General features: G+C 37.3%; 1 protein-coding gene across 5 annotated transcripts in view; it reads right to left on the bottom strand.

Moving 5' to 3' along the window:
- Positions 1 to 15,657, bottom strand: part of chd9 (chromodomain helicase DNA binding protein 9) — a 254,829-nt gene extending 239,172 nt beyond the window's left edge. For 4 of the 5 annotated variants that reach the window (XM_061964542.2, XM_061964544.2, XM_061964545.2 and 1 more), the window contains exon 1: positions 15,501 to 15,657. The gene's annotated coding sequence lies outside the window, so the exon portion shown is untranslated. The remainder of the gene's footprint in view (positions 1 to 15,500) is intronic. The other variant, XM_061964540.2, reaches the window with a different exon arrangement.
- Positions 15,658 to 18,589: the final 2,932 nt, after the last annotated feature.

The following is an 18,589-nucleotide window of genomic DNA, read 5'->3' as shown; positions in this document are numbered from 1 at the left end:
GTTTAGAGGAGGAAGACCATGGTGGAATGGATGGTTAAAAATCCTTTAAATGACAGGAATACTGCTGTTTTTAAGGACCTACTGCAGAAACACTCGTCATATGACAGGAAAATTGCTGTTTTTGAGGACCTACAGTAAAAAAATAAAATAAAAATCAAGTCAAAGAGCATACACAGTATATGACAAGAAAACTGCTGTTTTTAAGGATTTACAGCAAAAACACTAGTCAAAGATCATCTATAAAACTGCTATTTTTGAGGACCTACAGTCAAGGACCATCTATATGACAAGAAAACTGCTGTTTTTAAGAACCTACAGCGAAAAACGGCAGTGCAATATCCTTAAAATGACAAGATATGACAAAGATCATATATAAAACAGGAAACTGCTGTTTTTGGAGTACCTACTGCAAAAACACTAGTCAAAGAGCATCTATATGACAGGAAAACTGCTGTTTTTGAGGACTTACAGCAAAAGACGGAAGTCAAAAATCCTTTAAATGACAAGAACACTGTAGTTTTTAAGGACCTACTGCAAAAACACTAGTCCAAGATAATCTATAAAACTGCTATTTTTGAGGACCTATAATCAAGGAGCATGTATATGACAGGAAAATTGATGTTTTTAAGGACCTACAGCGAAAAAAGGCAGTCCAAAATCTTTAAAATGACAAGATATAACAAAGATCATTTATAAAACAGGAAACTGCTGTTTTTGGAGTACCTACCGCAAAAACACTAGTCAAAGAGCATCTATATGACAGGAAAACTGCTGTTTTTGAGGACTTACAGCAAAAGACGGCAGTCAAAAATCCTTTAAATGACAAGAACACTGCAGTTTTTAAGGACCTACTGCAAAAACACTAGTCCAAGATAATCTATAAAACTGCTATTTTTGAGGACCTACAATCAAGGAGCATGTATATGACAGGAAAATTTATGTTTTTAAGGACCTACAGCGAAAAACGGCAGTCCAAAATCCTTAAAATGACAAGATATGACAAAAATCATTTATAAAACAGTAAACTGCTGTTTTTAGAGGACCTACTGCAAAAACACTAGTCAAAGAGCATCTATATGACAGGTAAACTGCTGATTTTGAGAACCTACTGCGGGACGGTAATTCATATAAACGTGAGGGCTCTGCTGTTTTTAAGAACCTACTGCGAAAAACAGCAGTCAAAAATCCTTTAAATGACAAGAACACTGCAGTTTTTAAGGACCTACTGCAAAAACACTAGTCAAAGATAATCTATAAAACTGCTATTTTTGAGGACCTACAGTCAAGGAGCATCTATATGACAGGAAAACTGTTGTTTTTAAGGACCTACAGCGAAAAACAGCAGTCCAAAATCCTTAAAATGACAAGATATAACAAAGATCATTTATAAAACAGGAAATTGCTATTTTTGGAGGACCTACTGCAAAAACACTAGTCAAAGAGCATCTATATGACAGGAAAACTGCTGATTTTGAAAACCTACTGCGGGACGATAATTCATATAAACGTGAGGGCTCTGCTGTTTTTAAGAACCTACTGCGAAAAACAGCAGTCAAAAATCCTTTAAATGACAATAACGCTGCAGTTTTTAAAGACCTACTGCAAAAACACTAATCAAAGATAATCTATAAAACTGCTTTTTTTGAGGACCTACAGTCAAGAAGCATCTATATGACAGGAAAACTGCTGTTTTTAAGGACCTACAGCGAAAAACGGCAGTCCAAAATCCTTAAAATGACAAGATACGACAAAGATCATCTATAAAACAGAAAAGTGCTGTTTTTGGAGGACCTACTGCAAAAACACTAGTCAAGGAGAATCTATATGACAGGAAAACTGCTGATTTTGAGGACCTACCGCGAAAAGGTAATTCATATAAACGCGAGGGCTCTGCTGTTTTTAAGAACCTACAGCGAAAAACAGCAGTCAAAAATCCTTTAAATGACAAGAACACTGCAGTTTTTAAGGACCTACTGCAAAAACACTAGTCAAAGATAATCTATAAAACTGCTATTTTTGAGGACCTACAGTCAAGGAGCATCTATATGACAGGAAAACTGTTGTTTTTAAGGACCTACAGCGAAAAACAGCAGTCCAAAATCCTTAAAATGACAAGATATAACAAAGATCATTTATAAAACAGGAAATTGCTATTTTTGGAGGACCTACTGCAAAAACACTAGTCAAAGAGCATCTATATGACAGGAAAACTGCTGATTTTGAAAACCTACTGCGGGACGATAATTCATATAAACGTGAGGGCTCTGCTGTTTTTAAGAACCTACTGCGAAAAACAGCAGTCAAAAATCCTTTAAATGACAATAACGCTGCAGTTTTTAAAGACCTACTGCAAAAACACTAATCAAAGATAATCTATAAAACTGCTTTTTTTGAGGACCTACAGTCAAGAAGCATCTATATGACAGGAAAACTGCTGTTTTTAAGGACCTACAGCGAAAAACGGCAGTCCAAAATCCTTAAAATGACAAGATACGACAAAGATCATCTATAAAACAGAAAAGTGCTGTTTTTGGAGGACCTACTGCAAAAACACTAGTCAAGGAGAATCTATATGACAGGAAAACTGCTGATTTTGAGGACCTACCGCGAAAAGGTAATTCATATAAACGCGAGGGCTCTGCTGTTTTTAAGAACCTACAGCGAAAAACAGCAGTCAAAAATAATTTAAATGACACCGCTGTTTTTAAGGATGCACTGTGAAACATGAGTCAAAGATCATCTATATGACAGAAACACTGCTGCCTTAAGGGCATACTTCAACAACGACAATGGAACATCCTCTATATTGCTCTTTTAAGGACACACTGCAAAACTAGCTAAAGATCGTCTATATGACAGGAGCATTTTATACAACTATTAAAAAACGGTTAGAGGAGGAAGACCAGGGTGGAATGGATGGTTAAAAATCCTTTATATGACAGGAACACTGCTGTTTTTAAGGACCTACTGCAGAAACACTAGTCATATGACAGGAAAACTGCTGTTTTTGAGGACATACAGTAAAAAAAAAAAAAAAATCTAATCAAAGAGCATACACAGTATATGACAGGAAAACTGCTGTTTTTAAGGACTTACAGCAAAAGACGGCAGTCAAAAATCATTTAAATGACAAGAACACTGCAGTTTTTAAGGAACTACTTTTAAAAACACTAGTCAACGATAATCTATAAAACTGCTATTTTTGAGGACCTACAGTCAAGGAGCATCTATATGACAGGAAAACTGCTGATTTTGAGGACCTACAGCGAAAAGGTAATTCATATAAAGGCGAGGGCTCTGCTATTTTTAAGAACCTACAGCGAAAAACAGCAGACAAAAATCATTGAAAAATTACACTGCTCTTTTTAAGGATGCACTGTGAAACACAAGTCAAAAATCCTTTATATGACAGGAACACTGCGGTTTTTAAGGACCTACTACAAAAACACTAGTCAAAGAGCATCTATATGACAGGAAAACTACTGTTTTTAAGGACCTACAGCAAAAGACGGCAGTAAAGGTTCCTTTAAATGACTAGAACACTGCACTTTTTAAGGATATACTGCACAAACATGAGGAAAATATCATCTATAAAAGAGAACCTACAGCAAAAAACAGCATTGCAATATCCTTAAAATGACAAGATATGACAAAGATCACATATAAAACAGGAAACTGCTGTTTTTGGAGTACCTACCGCAAAAACACTAGTCAAAGAGCATCTATACGACAGGAAAACTGCTGTTTTTGAGGACTTGCAGCAAAAGACGGCAGTCAAAAATCCTTTAAATGACAAGAACACTGCAGTTTTTAAGGACCTACTGCAAAAACACTAGTCCAAGATAATCTATAAAACTGCTATTTTTGAGGACCTACAATCAAGGAGCATGTATATGACAGGAAAATTGATGTTTTTAAAGGACCTACAGCGAAAAACGGCAGTCCAAAATCCTTAAAATGACAAGATATGACAAAAATCATTTATAAAACAGTAAACTGCTGTTTTTAGAGGACCTACTGCAAAAACACTAGTCAAAGAGCATCTATATGACAGGTAAACTGCTGATTTTGAGAACCTACTGCGGGACGGTAATTCATATAAACGTGAGGGCTCTGCTGTTTTTAAGAACCTACTGCGAAAAACAGCAGTCAAAAATCCTTTAAATGACAAGAACACTGCAGTTTTTAAGGACCTACTGCAAAAACACTAGTCAAAGATAATCTATAAAACTGCTATTTTTGAGGACCTACAGTCAAGGAGCATCTATATGACAGGAAAACTGTTGTTTTTAAGGACCTACAGCAAAAAACAGCAGTCCAAAATCCTTAAAATGACAAGATATAACAAAGATCATTTATAAAACAGGAAATTGCTATTTTTGGAGGACCTACTGCAAAAACACTAGTCAAAGAGCATCTATATGACAGGAAAACTGCTGATTTTGAAAACCTACTGCGGGACGATAATTCATATAAACGTGAGGGCTCTGCTGTTTTTAAGAACCTACTGCGAAAAACAGCAGTCAAAAATCCTTTAAATGACAATAACGCTGCAGTTTTTAAAGACCTACTGCAAAAACACTAATCAAAGATAATCTATAAAACTGCTTTTTTTGAGGACCTACAGTCAAGAAGCATCTATATGACAGGAAAACTGCTGTTTTTAAGGACCTACAGCGAAAAACGGCAGTCCAAAATCCTTAAAATGACAAGATACGACAAAGATCATCTATAAAACAGAAAAGTGCTGTTTTTGGAGGACCTACTGCAAAAACACTAGTCAAGGAGAATCTATATGACAGGAAAACTGCTGATTTTGAGGACCTACCGCGAAAAGGTAATTCATATAAACGCGAGGGCTCTGCTGTTTTTAAGAACCTACAGCGAAAAACAGCAGTCAAAAATCCTTTAAATGACAAGAACACTGCAGTTTTTAAGGACCTACTGCAAAAACACTAGTCAAAGATAATCTATAAAACTGCTATTTTTGAGGACCTACAGTCAAGGAGCATCTATATGACAGGAAAACTGTTGTTTTTAAGGACCTACAGCGAAAAACAGCAGTCCAAAATCCTTAAAATGACAAGATATAACAAAGATCATTTATAAAACAGGAAATTGCTATTTTTGGAGGACCTACTGCAAAAACACTAGTCAAAGAGCATCTATATGACAGGAAAACTGCTGATTTTGAAAACCTACTGCGGGACGATAATTCATATAAACGTGAGGGCTCTGCTGTTTTTAAGAACCTACTGCGAAAAACAGCAGTCAAAAATCCTTTAAATGACAATAACGCTGCAGTTTTTAAAGACCTACTGCAAAAACACTAATCAAAGATAATCTATAAAACTGCTTTTTTTGAGGACCTACAGTCAAGAAGCATCTATATGACAGGAAAACTGCTGTTTTTAAGGACCTACAGCGAAAAACGGCAGTCCAAAATCCTTAAAATGACAAGATACGACAAAGATCATCTATAAAACAGAAAAGTGCTGTTTTTGGAGGACCTACTGCAAAAACACTAGTCAAGGAGAATCTATATGACAGGAAAACTGCTGATTTTGAGGACCTACCGCGAAAAGGTAATTCATATAAACGCGAGGGCTCTGCTGTTTTTAAGAACCTACAGCGAAAAACAGCAGTCAAAAATAATTTAAATGACACCGCTGTTTTTAAGGATGCACTGTGAAACATGAGTCAAAGATCATCTATATGACAGAAACACTGCTGCCTTAAGGGCATACTTCAACAACGACAATGGAACATCCTCTATATTGCTCTTTTAAGGACACACTGCAAAACTAGCTAAAGATCGTCTATATGACAGGAGCATTTTATACAACTATTAAAAAACGGTTAGAGGAGGAAGACCAGGGTGGAATGGATGGTTAAAAATCCTTTATATGACAGGAACACTGCTGTTTTTAAGGACCTACTGCAGAAACACTAGTCATATGACAGGAAAACTGCTGTTTTTGAGGACATACAGTAAAAAAAAAAAAAAAAATCTAATCAAAGAGCATACACAGTATATGACAGGAAAACTGCTGTTTTTAAGGACTTACAGCAAAAGACGGCAGTCAAAAATCATTTAAATGACAAGAACACTGCAGTTTTTAAGGAACTACTTTTAAAAACACTAGTCAACGATAATCTATAAAACTGCTATTTTTGAGGACCTACAGTCAAGGAGCATCTATATGACAGGAAAACTGCTGATTTTGAGGACCTACAGCGAAAAGGTAATTCATATAAAGGCGAGGGCTCTGCTATTTTTAAGAACCTACAGCGAAAAACAGCAGACAAAAATCATTGAAAAATTACACTGCTCTTTTTAAGGATGCACTGTGAAACACAAGTCAAAAATCCTTTATATGACAGGAACACTGCGGTTTTTAAGGACCTACTACAAAAACACTAGTCAAAGAGCATCTATATGACAGGAAAACTACTGTTTTTAAGGACCTACAGCAAAAGACGGCAGTAAAGGTTCCTTTAAATGACTAGAACACTGCACTTTTTAAGGATATACTGCACAAACATGAGGAAAATATCATCTATAAAAGAGAACCTACAGCCAAAAACAGCATTGCAATATCCTTAAAATGACAAGATATGACAAAGATCACATATAAAACAGGAAACTGCTGTTTTTGGAGTACCTACCGCAAAAACACTAGTCAAAGAGCATCTATACGACAGGAAAACTGCTGTTTTTGAGGACTTACAGCAAAAGACGGCAGTCAAAAATCCTTTAAATGACAAGAACACTGCAGTTTTTAAGGACCTACTGCAAAAACACTAGTCCAAGATAATCTATAAAACTGCTATTTTTGAGGACCTACAATCAAGGAGCATGTATATGACAGGAAAATTGATGTTTTTAAAGGACCTACAGCGAAAAACGGCAGTCCAAAATCCTTAAAATGACAAGATATGACAAAGATCATTTATAAAACAGGAAACTGCTGTTTTTGGAGGACCTACCACAAAAACACTAGTCAAAGAGCATCTATATGACAGGAAAACTGCTGTTTTTGAGGACTTACAGCAAAAGCCGGCAGTCAAAATCCTTTAAATGACAAGAACACTGCAGTTTTTAAGGACCTACTGCAAAAACACTAGTCCAAGATAATCTATAAAACTGCTATTTTTGAAGACCTACAATCAAGGAGCATGTATATGACAGGAAAATGTATGTTTTTAAAGGACCTACAGCGAAAAAAGGCAGTCCAAAATCCTTAAAATGACAAGATATGACAAAGATCATTTATAAAACAGTAAACTGCTGTTTTTAGAGGACCTACTGCAAAAACACTAGTCAAAGAGCATCTATATGACAGGAAAACTGCTGATTTTGAGAACCTACTGCGGGACGGTAATTCATATAAACGTGAGGGCTCTGCTGTTTTTAAGAACCTACTGCGAAAAACAGCAGTCAAAAATCCTTTAAATGACAATAACGCTGCAGTTTTTAAGGACCTACTGCAAAAACACTAATCAAAGATAATCTATAAAACTGCTTTTTTTGAGAACCTACAGTCAAGAAGCATCTATATGACAGGAAAACTGCTGTTTTTAAGGACCTACAGCGAAAAACAGCAGTCCAAAATCCTTAAAATGACAAGATACGACAAAGATCATCTATAAAACAGAAAAGTGCTGTTTTTGGAGGACCTACTGCAAAAACACTAGTCAAAGAGCATCTATATGACAGGAAAACTGCTGATTTTGAGGACCTACCGCGAAAAGGTAATTCATATAAACGCGAAGGCTCTGCTGTTTTTAAGAACCTACAGCGAAAATCAGCAGTCAAAAATCATTTAAATGACACTGCTGTTTTTAAGGATGCACTGTGAAACACGAGTCAAAGATCATCTATATGACAGAAACACTGCTGCCTTAAGGGCATACTTCAACAACGACAATGGAACATCCTCTATATTGCTCTTTTAAGGACACACTGCAAAACTAGCTAAAGATCGTCTATATGACAGGAGCATTTTATACAACTATTAAAAAAGTTTGCAGCACTTTACCATAGAGGAGGAAGAGGTCGCCATGTTTGTTCTTGTCTCAATTAACAGCCAGCAGGCTAACCTCTCAAGTCAAGTAGCATCCTTAGCAGCGATGGCTCCTTACTTCCAATTTCAATTTATTACAATAAAAATAATAAAAGCTTCAAAGTTCACACGGTTATCTTCAAAAATGTTTAGAGGAGGAAGACCATGGTGGAATGGATGGTTAAAAATCCTTTAAATGACAGGAATACTGCTGTTTTTAAGGACCTACTGCAGAAACACTCGTCATATGACAGGAAAATTGCTGTTTTTGAGGACCTACAGTAAAAAAAATAAAATAAAATCAAGTCAAAGAGCATACACAGTATATGACAAGAAAACTGCTGTTTTTAAGGATTTACAGCAAAAACACTAGTCAAAGATCATCTATAAAACTGCTATTTTTGAGGACCTACAGTCAAGGACCATCTATATGACAAGAAAACTGCTGTTTTTAAGAACCTACAGCAAAAACCGGCAGTGCAATATCCTTAAAATGACAAGATATGACAAAGATCATATATAAAACAGGAAACTGCTGTTTTTGGAGTACCTACTGCAAAAACACTAGTCAAAGAGCATCTATATGACAGGAAAACTGCTGTTTTTGAGGACTTACAGCAAAAGACGGCAGTCAAAAATCCTTTAAATGACAAGAACACTGTAGTTTTTAAGGACCTACTGCAAAAACACTAGTCCAAGATAATCTATAAAACTGCTATTTTTGAGGACCTATAATCAAGGAGCATCTATATGACAGGAAAACTGCTGATTTTGAGGACCTACAGCGAAAAGGTAATTCATATAAATGTGAGGGCTCTACTATTTTTAAGAACCTACAGCGAAAAACAGCAGTCAAAAATCCTTGAAAAATGATACTGGTGTTTTTAAGGATGCACTGTGAAACAAGTCAAAAATCCTTTATATGACAGGAACACTGCGGTTTTTAAGGACCTACTACAAAAACGCTAGTCAAAGAGCATCCATATGACAGGAAAACTGCTGTTTTTAAGGACCTACAGCAAAAGACGACAGTAAAGGTTCCTTTAAATGACAAGAACACTGCACTTTTTAAGGATATACTGCAAAAACATGAGGAAAAGATCATCTATAAAACAGGAAACTGCTATTTTTGAGGACCTACAGTCAAGGAGCATCTATAAAACAGAAAACTGCTGTTTTTAAGGACCTGCAGCGAAAAACGGCAGTGCAAAATCCTTAAAATGACAAGAACACTGCAGTTTTTAAGGACCTACTGCAAAAACACTAGTCAAAGATAATCTATAAAACTGCTATTTTTGAGGACCTACAGTAAAAAAAAAAAAAACTAAAGTCAAAGAGCGTACATAGTATATGACAGTAAAACTGCTGTTTTTAAGAACCTACAGTGAAAAACGGCAGTGCAAAATCCTTAAAATGACAAGATATGACAAAGATCATATATAAAACAGGAAACTGCTGTTTTTGGAGGACCTACTGCAAAAACACTAGTCAAAGAGCATCTATATGACAGGAAAACTGCTGATTTTGAGGACCTACTGCGAAAAGGTAATTCATATAAACGCCAGGGCTCTGCTGTTTTTTAAGAACCTCCAGCGAAAACAGCAGTCAAAAATCCTTTAAATGACACTGCTGTTTTTAAGGATGCACTGTGAAACACGAGTCAAAGATCATCTATATGACAGAAACACTGCTGCCTTAAGGGCATACTTCAACAACGACAATGGAACATCCTCTATATTGCTCTTTTAAGGACACACTGCAAAACTAGCTAAAGATCGTCTATATGACAGGAGCATTTTATACAACTATTAAAAAAGTTTGCAGCACTTTACCATAGAGGAGGAAGAGGTCGCCATGTTTGTTCTTGTCTCAATTAACAGCCAGCAGGCTAACCTCTCAAGTCAAGTAGCATCCTTAGCAGCGATGGCTCCTTACTTCCAATTTCAATTTATTACAATAAAAATAATAAAAGCTTCAAAGTTTAAACGGTTATCTTCAAAAATGTTTAGAGGAGGAAGACCATGGTGGAATGGATGGTTAAAAATCCTTTAAATGACAGGAATACTGCTGTTTTTAAGGACCTACTGCAGAAACACTCGTCATATGACAGGAAAATTGCTGTTTTGAGGACCTACAGTAAAAAAATAAAATAAAATCAAGTCAGAGCATACACAGTATATGACAAGAAAACTGCTGTTTTTAAGGATTTACAGCAAAAACACTAGTCAAAGATCATCTATAAAACTGCTATTTTTGAGGACCTACAGTCAAGGACCATCTATATGACAAGAAAACTGCTGTTTTTAAGAACCTACAGCGAAAAACGGCAGTGCAATATCCTTAAAATGACAAGATATGACAAAGATCATATATAAAACAGGAAACTGCTGTTTTTGGAGTACCTACCGCAAAAACACTAGTCAAAGAGCATCTATACGACAGGAAAACTGCTGTTTTTGAGGACTTACAGCAAAAGACGGCAGTCAAAAATCCTTTAAATGACAAGAACACTGCAGTTTTTAAGGACCTACTGCAAAAACACTAGTCCAAGATAATCTATAAAACTGCTATTTTTGAGGACCTACAATCAAGGAGCATGTATATGACAGGAAAATTGATGTTTTTAAAGGACCTACAGCGAAAAACGGCAGTCCAAAATCCTTAAAATGACAAGATATAACAAAGATCATTTATAAAACAGGAAATTGCTATTTTTGGAGGACCTACTGCAAAAACACTAGTCAAAGAGCATCTATATGACAGGAAAACTGCTGATTTTGAGAACCTACTGCGGGACGGTAATTCATATAAACGTGAGGGCTCTGCTGTTTTTAAGAACCTACTGCGAAAAACAGCAGTCAAAAATCCTTTAAATGACAAGAACACTGCAGTTTTTAAGGACCTACTGCAAAAACACTAATCAAAGATAATCTATAAAACTGCTTTTTTTGAGGACCTACAGTCAAGAAGCATCTATATGACAGGAAAACTGCTGTTTTTAAGGACCTACAGCGAAAAACGGCAGTCCAAAATCCTTAAAATGACAAGATACGACAAAGATCATCTATAAAACAGAAAAGTGCTGTTTTTGGAGGACCTACTGCAAAAACACTAGTCAAGGAGAATCTATATGACAGGAAAACTGCTGATTTTGAGGACCTACCGCGAAAAGGTAATTCATATAAACGCGAAGGCTCTGCTGTTTTTAAGAACCTACAGCGAAAATCAGCAGTCAAAAATCATTTAAATGACACTGCTGTTTTTAAGGATGCACTGTGAAACACGAGTCAAAGATCATCTATATGACAGAAACACTGCTGCCTTAAGGGCATACTTCAACAACGACAATGGAACATCCTCTATATTGCTCTTTTAAGGACACACTGCAAAACTAGCTAAAGATCGTCTATATGACAGGAGCATTTTATACAACTATTAAAAAAGTTTGCAGCACTTTACCATAGAGGAGGAAGAGGTCGCCATGTTTGTTCTTGTCTCAATTAACAGGCAGCAGGCTAACCTCTCAAGTCAAGTAGCATCCTTAGCAGCGATGGCTCCTTACTTCCAATTTCAATTTATTACAATAAAAATTTAAAAAAAGCTTCAAAGTTCACACGGTTATCTTCAAAAATGTTTAGAGGAGGAAGACCAGGGTGGAATGGATGGTTAAAACTCATTTAAATGACAGGAACATTGCTGTTTTTAAGGACCTACTGCAGAAACACCAGTCATATGACAGGAAAATTGCTGTTTTTGAGGACCTACAATAAAAATAAAAAAATCAAGTCAAAAAGCATATACAGTATATGACAGGGAAACTGCTGTTTTTAAGGATTTACAGCAAAAACACTAGTCAAAGATCATCTATAAAACTGCTATTTTTGAGGACCTACAGTCAAGGACCATCCATATAACAAGAAAACTGCTGTTTTTAAGAACCTACAGCAAAAAACGGCAGTGCAATATCCTTAAAATGACAAGATATGACAAAGATCATATATAAAACAGCAAACTGCTGTTTTTGGAGTACCTACTGCAAAAACACTAGTCAAAGAGCATCTATATGACAGGAAAACTGCTGTTTTTGAGGACTTACAGCAAAAGACGGCAGTCAAAAATCCTTTAAATGACAAGAACACTGTAGTTTTTAAGGACCTACTGCAAAAACACTAGTCCAAGATAATCTATAAAACTGCTATTTTTGAGGACCTACAATCAAGGAGCATGTATATGACAGGAAAATTGATGTTTTTAAAGGACCTACAGCGAAAAACGGCAGTCCAAAATCCTTAAAATGACAAGATATGACAAAGATCATTTATAAAACAGGAAACTGCTGTTTTTGGAGGACCTACCACAAAAACACTAGTCAAAGAGCATCTATATGACAGGAAAACTGCTGTTTTTGAGGACTTACAGCAAAAGCCGGCAGTCAAAATCCTTTAAATGACAAGAACACTGCAGTTTTTAAGGACCTACTGCAAAAACACTAGTCCAAGATAATCTATAAAACTGCTATTTTTGAAGACCTACAATCAAGGAGCATGTATATGACAGGAAAATGTATGTTTTTAAGGACCTACAGCGAAAAAAGGCAGTCCAAAATCCTTAAAATGACAAGATATGACAAAGATCATTTATAAAACAGGAAACTGCTGTTTTTGGAGGACCTACTGCAAAAACACTAGTCAAAGAGCATCTATATGACAGGAAAACTGCTGATTTTGAGAACCTACTGCGGGACGGTAATTCATATAAACGTGAGGGCTCTGCGGTTTTTAAGAACCTACTGCGAAAAACAGCAGTCAAACATCCTTTAAATGACAAGAACATTGCAGTTTTTAAGGACGTACTGCAAAAACACTAATCAAAGATAATCTATAAAACTGCTTTTTTTGAGGACCTACAGTCAAGGAGCATCTATATGACAGGAAAACTGCTGTTTTTAAGGACCTACAGCGAAAAACGGCAGTCCAAAATCCTTAAAATGACAAGATACGACAAAGATCATCTATAAAACAGAAAAGTGCTGTTTTTGGAGGACCTACTGCAAAAACACTAGTCAAAGAGAATCTATATGACAGGAAAACTGCTGATTTTGAGGACCTACTGCGAAAAGGTAATTCATATAAACGTGAGGGCTCTGCTGTTTTTTAAGAACCTCCAGCGAAAACAGCAGTCAAAAATCATTTAAATGACACTGCTGTTTTTAAGGATGCACTGTGAAACACGAGTCAAAGATCATCTATATGACAGAAACACTGCTGTCTTAAGGGCATACTTCAACAACGACAATGGAACATCCTCTATATTGCTCTTTTAAGGACACACTGCAAAACTAGCTAAAGATCGTCTATATGACAGGAGCATTTTATACAACTATTAAAAAAGTTTGCAGCACTTTACCATAGAGGAGGAAGAGGTCGCCATGTTTGTTCTTGTCTCAATTAACAGCCAGCAGGCTAACCTCTCAAGTCAAGTAGCATCCTTAGCAGCGATGGCTCCTTACTTCCAATTTCAATTTATTAGAATAAAAATTAAAAAAAGCTTCAAAGTTCACACGGTTATCTTCAAAAATGTTTAGAGGAGGAAGACCAGGGTGGAATGGATGGTTAAAAATCCTTTAAATGACAGGAACACTGCTGTTTTTAAGGACCTACTGCAGAAACACTAGTCATATGACAGGAAAACTTCTGTTTTTGAGGACCTACAGTAAAAAAAAAAAAAAAAAGTCAAAGAAAATACACAGTATATGACAGGAAAACTGCTGTTTTTAAGGACTTACAGCAAAAACACTAGTCAAAGATCATCTATAAAACTGCTATTTTTGAGGACCTACGGTCAAGGACCATCTATATGACAAGAAAACTGCTGTTTTTAAGAACCTACAGCGAAAAACGGCAGTGCAATATCCCTAAAATGACAAGATATGACAAAGATCATATATAAAACAGGAAACTGCTGTTTTTGGAGTACCTACTGCAAAAACACTAGTCAAAGAGCATCTATGACAGGAAAACTGCTGTTTTTGAGGACTTACAGCAAAAGACGGCAGTCAAAAAACCTTTAAATGACAAGAACACTGCAGTTTTTAAGGACCTACTGCAAAAACACTAGTCCAAGATAATCTATAAAACTGCTATTTTTGAGGACCTACAATCAAGGAGCATGTATGTGACAGGAAAATGTATGTTTTTAAGGACCTACAGCGAAAAAAGGCAGTCCAAAATCCTTAAAATGACAAGATATGACAAAGATCATTTATAAAACAGGAAACTTCTGTTTTTGGAGGACCTACTGCAAAAACACTAGTCAAAGAGCATCTATATGACAGGAAAACTGCTGATTTTGAGAACCTACTGCGGGACGGTAATTCATATAAACGTGAGGGCTCTGCTGTTTTTAAGAACCTACTGCGAAAAACAGCAGTCAAAAATCCTTTAAATGACAATAACGCTGCAGTTTTTAAGGACCTACTGCAAAAACACTAATCAAAGATAATCTATAAAACTGCTTTTTTTGAGGACCTACAGTCAAGAAGCATCTATATGACAGGAAAACTGCTGATTTTGAGGACCTACTGCGAAAAGGTAATTCATATAAACGCGAGGGCTCTGCTGTTTTTAAGAACCTCCAGCGAAAAACAGCAGTCAAAAATCCTTTAAATGACACTGCTGTTTTTAAGGATACACTGTGAAACACGAGTCAAAGATCATCTATATGACAGAAACACTGCTGCCTTAAGGGCATACTTCAACAACGACAATGGAACATCCTCTATATTGCTCTTTTAAGGACATACTGCAAAACTAGCTAAAGATCGTCTATATGACAGGAGCATTTTATACAACTATTAAAAAAGTTTGCAGCACTTTACCATAGAGGAGGAAGAGGTCGCCATGTTTGTTCTTGTCTCAATTAACAGCCAGCAGGCTAACCTCTCAAGTCAAGTAGCATCCTTAGCAGCGATGGCTCCTTACTTCCAATTTCAATTTATTACAATAAAAATAAAAAAAAAGCTTCAAAGTTCAAACGGTTGTCTTCAAAAACAATGTTAAGAGGAGGAAGCCCAGGGTGGAATGGATGGTTGAAGGCTGGAGGTTGGAGAGGGGTCGACGGACGGTGATGTTGTCCGAGATAACAACACCGACAGCGGCTACGCCGGGTGTCATTTCCGGGGCTGCTGCTCCGGCGGACAAGTCACAACACACGGGGTCCACTCGCTATCAACCGGTCGCTGTCAGTTCAGGACCAGCGGACGCACGCACCACTTCCCCGCGGGTGGAACTGCGCCAAAGTGCGGCTGTGATGTTCCAAAGTAGCCCCCGCAGCAAGTGCGGTAAAAGTCGACGGGCGTCGGAGTGACATGAGGCGCAACACTTGACAGCTTCCGGAAGAAGCCGAAACAAACCGAGCGGCGCGGCAGTGTCTTACCCGAAAACGGAGCCCCGGCTGTGCGCTGCGTGTTGTCGGTGAAGTTAGTTTTGCGGTGCTCGGCACCACACAGCTGCTGCTCCGCCGCCGCCGCCGCCGTTGCTGCTGACGTCACTGTGATAACGCCTCATTTGCATACGAGTGACCTCCTCCCTGATTGGACGTCACACCGAGCCTTCGCCTCAATTTGGCCCCGGGTTTTAAAAAAAAACTTGTTCCCCGGGTCTGGGAGAGAGCTGGGGCGTGCGGCGCCGCCGCCCCGCGGATCCGCGCAGGAGAGAGGGCTGGATTCGACCACGGATTCCGCGACCAAAGTCCTGCGCTTGATGACACGGGAGCATATAAAATGGCCGCGTTAGGAGCCAAAGCCAATCCGGAGAGCTTTTACTTTGGCAGCACGAGTCAGTCCTTCATGATAATCGTGTCAGCCAGGACCCGAGAGGGCGCACGTCACCGCGGGAATATAGCGACCTCTAGTGGAGGAATGGCAGTACTGGTCCTACTGCAAAAACACGGGTCAAAGATGTTCTGTGTGACAGGAGCGCTTTGCTGTTTTTAAGTCACAAACACTATTCAAAAAAAAGCTGGTCAAAGATCCTGTATAAGTCTATGTTGTTTTTAAGAACCTACACAAGCATGTTAAGTCATAGATCCTCTTTTTAAAAATGACTGCTGTTTTAAAGAACCTATGCCAAAATATAAGGTCAAAGATTTTCCAGAGGAGTTCGGCTGTTCTTGAAAACTTACTGAAAAAAGCAAGTCAAAGATCCTCTATATGACAGGAGCGCTCTGCTGTTTTTTCGAGAACCTTCTGCAAAAAAAACTAGTCACTCTTTAATAGACAAGGAGTGCTATGCTGTTTTTAAGAACCTACGCCAAAATGTAAGGTCAAAGATTTTCCAGGGTTCTGCTGTTCTTGTAAATTTACTGAAAAAAGCAAGTCAAAGATCCTCTATATGACAGGAGCGCTCTGCTGTTTTTTTGAGAACCTTCTGCAAAAAACTAGTCACTCTTTATTAGACAGAAGTGATATGCTGTTTTTAAGAACCTATGCCAAAATGTAAGGTCAAAGATCCTCTATTTGACAAAGACTGTGCTGTTATAAAAACCTACTGCAAAAACGTGTTATTCTTTTTTACTTTTGACAAGAGTGTTCTGCTGTTTTTAAGTCAAACACTAATCAAAAAGCTGGTCAAAGATCCTGTATAAGTCAGGAGTGCTATGCTGTTTTTAAGAACCTACGCCAAAATGTAAGGTCAAAGATTTTCCAGGGTTCTGCTGTTCTTGTAAATTTACTGAAAAAAGCAAGTCAAAGATCCTCTATATGACAGGAGCGCTCTGCTGTTTTTTTGAGAACCTTCTGCAAAAAACTAGTCACTCTTTATTAGACAGAAGTGATATGCTGTTTTTAAGAACCTATGCCAAAATGTAAGGTCAAAGATCCTCTATTTGACAAAGACTGTGCTGTTATAAAAACCTACTGCAAAAACGTGTTATTCTTTTTTACTTGTGACAAGAGTGTTCTGCTGTTTTTAAGTCAAACACTAATCAAAAAGCTGGTCAAAGATCCTGTATAAGTCAGTAGTGCTATGTTGTTTTTCAGAACCTACACAAGCATGTTAAGTCATATATCCTCTTTTTAAAAATGACTTTGCTGTTTTAAAGAACCTACGCCAAAATTTAAGGTCAAAGATTTTCCAGAGGAGTTCTGCTGTTCTTGAAAACTTACTGAAAAAAGCAAGTCAAAGATCCTCTATATGACAGGAGCGCTCTGCTGTTTTTTCGAGAACCTTCTGCAAAAAAACTAGTCACTCTTTAATAGACAAGGAGTGCTATGCTGTTTTTAAGAACCTACGCCAAAATGTAAGGTCAAAGATTTTCCAGGGTTCTGCGGTTCTTGTAAATTTACTGAAAAAAGCAAGTCAAAGATCCTCTATATGACAGGAGCGCTCTGCTGTTTTTTTGAGAACCTTCTGCAAAAAACTAGTCACTCTTTATTAGACAGAAGTGATATGCTGTTTTTAAGAACCTATGCCAAAATATAAGGTCAAAGATTTTCCAGAGGAGTTCGGCTGTTCTTGAAAACTTACTGAAAAAAGCAAGTCAAAGATCCTCTATATGACAGGAGCGCTCTGCTGTTTTTTCGAGAACCTTCTGCAAAAAAACTAGTCACTCTTTAATAGACAAGGAGTGCTATGCTGTTTTTAAGAACCTACGCCAAAATATAAGGTCAAAGATTTTCCAGAGGAGTTCTGCTGTTCTTGTAAATTTACTGAAAAAAAGCAAGTCAAAGATCCTCTATATGACAGGAGCGCTCTGCTGTTTTTTCGAGAACCTTCTGCAAAAAAAACTAGTCACTCTTTAATAGACAAGGAGTGCTATGCTGTTTTTAAGAACCTACGCCAAAATGTAAGGTCAAAGATTTTCCAGGGTTCTGCTGTTCTTGTAAATTTACTGAAAAAAGCAAGTCAAAGATCCTCTATATGACAGGAGCGCTCTGCTGTTTTTCCGAGAACCTTCTGCAAAAAACTAGTCACTCTTTAATAGATAAGGAGTGCTATGCTGTTTTTAAGAACCTACGCCAAAATATAAGGTCAAAGATTTTCCAGAGGAGTTCGGCTGTTCTTGAAAACTTACTGAAAAAAGCAAGTCAAAGATCCTCTATATGACAGGAGCGCTCTGCTGTTTTTTCGAGAACCTTCTGCAAAAAACTAGTCACTCTTTATTAGACAGAAGTGATATGCTGTTTTAAAGAACCTATGCCAAAATATAAGGTCAAAGATTTTCCAGAGGAGTTCGGCTGTTCTTGAAAACTTACTGAAAAAAGCAAGTCAAAGATCCTCTATATGACAGGAGCGCTCTGCTGTTTTTTCGAGAACCTTCTGCAAAAAAAACTAGTCACTCTTTAATAGACAAGGAGTGCTATGCTGTTTTTAAGAACCTACGCCAAAATGTAAGGTCAAAGATTTTCCAGGGTTCTGCTGTTCTTGTAAATTTACTGAAAAAAGCAAATCAAAGATCCTCTATATGACAGGAGCGCTCTGCTGTTTTTTCGAGAACCTTCTGCAAAAAAACTAGTCACTCTTTAA

Source organism: Nerophis lumbriciformis, linkage group LG06 (genome assembly GCF_033978685.3).
Source record: "Nerophis lumbriciformis linkage group LG06, RoL_Nlum_v2.1, whole genome shotgun sequence".
Classification (NCBI taxonomy): domain Eukaryota; kingdom Metazoa; phylum Chordata; class Actinopteri; order Syngnathiformes; family Syngnathidae; genus Nerophis; species Nerophis lumbriciformis.
The sequence above is the reverse complement of the archived record's forward strand: the minus strand, read 5'-3'. Positions and strand labels throughout refer to the sequence as shown.